Source organism: Asparagus officinalis, chromosome 5 (assembly GCF_001876935.1).
Source record: "Asparagus officinalis chromosome 5, Aspof.V1, whole genome shotgun sequence".
Taxonomy (NCBI): domain Eukaryota; kingdom Viridiplantae; phylum Streptophyta; class Magnoliopsida; order Asparagales; family Asparagaceae; genus Asparagus; species Asparagus officinalis.
The window spans coordinates 125,579,829-125,584,520 of record NC_033798.1 but is presented as its reverse complement, the minus strand read 5'-3'; the positions used below and the strand labels follow the sequence as shown (position 1 = coordinate 125,584,520).

Sequence of the window (4,692 nt, the reverse complement as noted above, 5' to 3'; positions counted from 1 at the left end):
TTTTACTATCTATAACAATTAAGAATTAAGTTAAATCAAACTAAGAATTAAGGTTTAACAACAAAAGTTCAGTTTTGATGGCATGAGATACAACGGTTATTTTCCCCCACCTTTGTAATTATATTCATTATATTTTAAGCAACTAGCCTAGATGCCCAGAAATGCTACTTCCTGACAATCAGCATGTTAAATTCTCTTTCAGACTTATTAGCAGCGAGTAGCTGAGACATCAAAACTTTTAAGAGACCGTGGAAAAATTACTTGTAGCAGCTTTATTCTTAAAAAAAACCTATCATTAACCGAAGAATTGGAAAAATAGTTGGAATAACTACATATTAATAAAGATACTGCAGAGATAGAAATCACTTCCACAAGTTTATTAAGCAGCGAATCCTGAAATGTATGTGGAAGAACGCTGAAATATCAAATTAGCACTCAAAAGGAATTATACTAAAATAAAATCAGAGAACACATCAATTTTAAGAAATAATAAGACAAAAATTATCAATTAAGTTTCTATGTTCATAAAATTCCTTTGTGGTAGAAGCCTGGAAAATAGTGCCAAAGTGGAAAGACATGTTGTGATCACAAAATATTGGTCTAATGAGTAATGACTCTAAATCAAACCTTTTTGTACAAAATATGATCAGATTTGAGAGGAAGATATTTAGTTGTTGGAAGAATAACAGGGTGTCCATAAATATTCCAAAAGATCGTTCAAACCCAACTACTCACTTTGCATAGACAGACCCAATTAATCATATAATTCAGCGGTCCAATCAATAAGATCCTACACTTCATTTAAACTCATTCAACAACCTATGAATAGTAGGATGAAGAATGATAACGGAGATCACAGTACATAAATGTCTAAATGGGTTTAAGCCTCACAACAATACCTGATATTTTTCAAACAAGAAGGCAAGACATAATTGAAATTTAGTTAAGTAAAATCTTAGTACCAACTAGACAATTACAAAATTACTTGTGATAACTACTTCATAGTAAAGATGTTAATGAATTAACCTCAGAAGTATGCTGGAAACGCCAAAATTACATCAAATTTCACTAAAAGAATATTTAAATTATACTCATAAAGATTGCTCCTGTCCAATTACTTATTTTTTAACCAATTAATCATATGATTGACCAATCAGAACCATAAGATTAAACAATTAATTCAACTCAGCCAACTGTTTTAGACTCAAACCCGAAGCGCCAAGCTTTCCAAATGGTGAAAAATGACAATGTAGGCCACAGCACATTGCCTAGAGGCTACCGGATTGGGGGCAAACCGGTGTCTCTAAATGTTCCAAAACATTATCAAAACCCAACCGAAATGTAAGAAATCAAGATTTTGACACGGTACTGTTCTACTGAAATCAAGAAAACAGAACAACGAACCCAATTCAAAAAAATCAAGAAAACCAACCTGAGGATAGATTTGAATTGAGCAAGATCCTCTCCACGCTAGCCCTAGTCGCACCCTCAAATTCTCCGCGTTCGCCAATGCCAGCAAATCAGCAGCACTATGCCTCCTCCCGCTTGAATCGAAAGTACATTCGCCTTGATCAATCCATCCCTCACTGCGGACACCCAACTCTTCAGCTCCGGCCTAAACCCCACCGCCTTCTCCACCATCTCCGGGTCCCACTCGACACCGTAAGCGTTAAAGAACTCCCTGTGAGCCCGGCTGTAGAATCCGGCGTTGATCGCCGACGATCCGTCGAGGACTCTGCCGAGAGCCTTGGGGACGCCGTCGTCGGAGACGAAGGACTGGGCGGGGGAATCGAGGCTGTTGGCGGCAACCAGGGTTTGGAGGAATCCGTCCTGGGAGCTGAGGGAGGGGAACTCGTCGGGGGTCCCGCCGCGCTCGAGGAGGAGGACGTGGTGGCCGGCGGCGGAGAGGGTGGCAGCGAGAGGGCAGCCGATGGTCCCGATTATGATGTAGTCGTCGTCGTCCTCCGGCGGGTACAGGGTGGCGTCGAAGGTGAAGCGCGCGTAGCTGGGAGTAGTTCCCCCTGAAATCAAGAAATCAAGAAATCAAGAAATCAAGAACAAGAATCGATTCTTAGGGTCAGGGTTTGGGGACTGAGGGTTACCTCCTCCCGCGTTGATCGCCGACGATCCGCCGAGGACTCTACCGCGAGCCTTGGTGATGCCGTCGTCGGAGACGAAGGACTGGGCGGGGGAATCGAGGCTGTTGGCGGCAACCAGGGTTTGGAGGAATCCGTCCTGGGAGCTGAGGGAGGGGAACTCGTCGGGGGTCCCGCCGCGCTCGAGGAGGAGGACGTGGTGGCCGGCGGCGGAGAGGGTGGCAGCGAGAGGGCAGCCGATGGTCCCGATTATGATGTAGTCGTCGTCGTCCTCCGGCGGGTACAGGGTGGCGTCGAAGGTGAAGCGCGCGTAGCTGGGAGTAGTTCCCCCTGAAATCAAGAAATCAAGAAATCAAGAACAAGAATCGATTCTTAGGGTTAGGGTTTAGGGGATGAGGATTACCTGGTTCCTGAGACGAAGAGAGGATCGCAATGCGGGGGGAGAAAAGGGTTGATGAGGGTCTGATCGCCATTGTTTTGTTGAAATTTGGGGGAAATTTGGAAAGTTTGGGGGGTCATTCCGATTATGATGTAGTCGTCGTCGTCCTCCGGCGGGTACAGGGTGGCGTCGAAGGTGAAGCGCGCGTAGCTGGGAGTAGTTCCCCCTGAAATCAAGAAATCAAGAACAAGAATCGATTCTTAGGGTCAGGGTTTGAGGACTGAGGGTTACCTCCTCCCGCGTTGATCGCCGACGATCCGCCGAGGACTCTACCGCGAGCCTTGGTGATGCCGTCGTCGGAGACGAAGGACTGGGCGGGGGAATCGAGGCTGTTGGCGGCAACCAGGGTTTGGAGGAATCCGTCCTGGGAGCTGAGGGAGGGGAACTCGTCGGGGGTCCCGCCGCGCTCGAGGAGGAGGACGTGGTGGCCGGCGGCGGAGAGGGTGGCAGCGAGAGGGCAGCCGATGGTCCCGATTATGATGTAGTCGTCGTCGTCCTCCGGCGGGTACAGGGTGGCGTCGAAGGTGAAGCGCGCGTAGCTGGGAGTAGTTCCCCCTGAAATCAAGAAATCAAGAACAAGAATCGATTCTTAGGGTCAGGGTTTGGGGACTGAGGGTTACCTCCTCCCGCGTTGATCACCGACGATTCGCCGAGGACTCTGCCGCGAGCCATGGTGATGCCGTCGTCGGAGACGAAGGACTGGGCGGGGGAATCGAGGCTGTTGGCGGCAACCAGGGTTTGGAGGAATCCGTCCTGGGAGCTGAGGGAGGGGAACTCGTCGGGGGTCCCGCCGCGCTCGAGGAGGAGGACGTGGTGGCCGGCGGCGGAGAGGGTGGCAGCGAGAGGGCAGCCGATGGTCCCGATTATGATGTAGTCGTCGTCGTCCTCCGGCGGGTACAGGGTGGCGTCGAAGGTGAAGCGCGCGTAGCTGGGAGTAGTTCCCCCTGAAATCAAGAAATCAAGAAATCAAGAACAAGAATCGATTCTTAGGGTCAGGGTTTGGGGACTGAGGGTTACCTCCTCCCGCGTTGATCGCCGACGATCCGCCGAGGACTCTACCGCGAGCCTTGGTGATGCCGTCGTCGGAGACGAAGGACTGGGCGGGGGAATCGAGGCTGTTGGCGGCAACCAGGGTTTGGAGGAATCCGTCCTGGGAGCTGAGGGAGGGGAACTCGTCGGGGGTCCCGCCGCGCTCGAGGAGGAGGACGTGGTGGCCGGCGGCGGAGAGGGTGGCAGCGAGAGGGCAGCCGATGGTCCCGATTATGATGTAGTCGTCGTCGTCCTCCGGCGGGTACAGGGTGGCGTCGAAGGTGAAGCGCGCGTAGCTGGGAGTAGTTCCCCCTGAAATCAAGAAATCAAGAACAAGAATCGATTCTTAGGGTCAGGGTTTGGGGACTGAGGGTTACCTCCTCCCGCGTTGATCGCCGACGATCCGCCGAGGACTCTACCGCGAGCCTTGGTGATGCCGTCGTCGGAGACGAAGGACTGGGCGGGGGAATCGAGGCTGTTGGCGGCAACCAGGGTTTGGAGGAATCCGTCCTGGGAGCTGAGGGAGGGGAACTCGTCGGGGGTCCCGCCGCGCTCGAGGAGGAGGACGTGGTGGCCGGCGGCGGAGAGGGTGGCAGCGAGAGGGCAGCCGATGGTCCCGATTATGATGTAGTCGTCGTCGTCCTCCGGCGGGTACAGGGTGGCGTCGAAGGTGAAGCGCGCGTAGCTGGGAGTAGTTCCCCCTGAAATCAAGAAATCAAGAAATCAAGAACAAGAATCGATTCTTAGGGTCAGGGTTTGGGGACTGAGGGTTACCTCCTCCCGCGTTGATCACCGACGATTCGCCGAGGACTCTGCCGCGAGCCATGGTGATGCCGTCGTCGGAGACGAAGGACTGGGCGGGGGAATCGAGGCTGTTGGCGGCAACCAGGGTTTGGAGGAATCCGTCCTGGGAGCTGAGGGAGGGGAACTCGTCGGGGGTCCCGCCGCGCTCGAGGAGGAGGACGTGGTGGCCGGCGGCGGAGAGGGTGGCAGCGAGAGGGCAGCCGATGGTCCCGATTATGATGTAGTCGTCGTCGTCCTCCGGCGGGTACAGGGTGGCGTCGAAGGTGAAGCGCGCGTAGCTGGGAGTAGTTCCCCCTGAAATCAAGAAATCAAGAACAAGAATCG

At 52.3% G+C, this 4,692-nt stretch overlaps 1 pseudogene; it reads right to left on the bottom strand.

The window, feature by feature from the left end:
* Nucleotides 1,101-2,043, bottom strand: LOC109842564 (annotated as a pseudogene).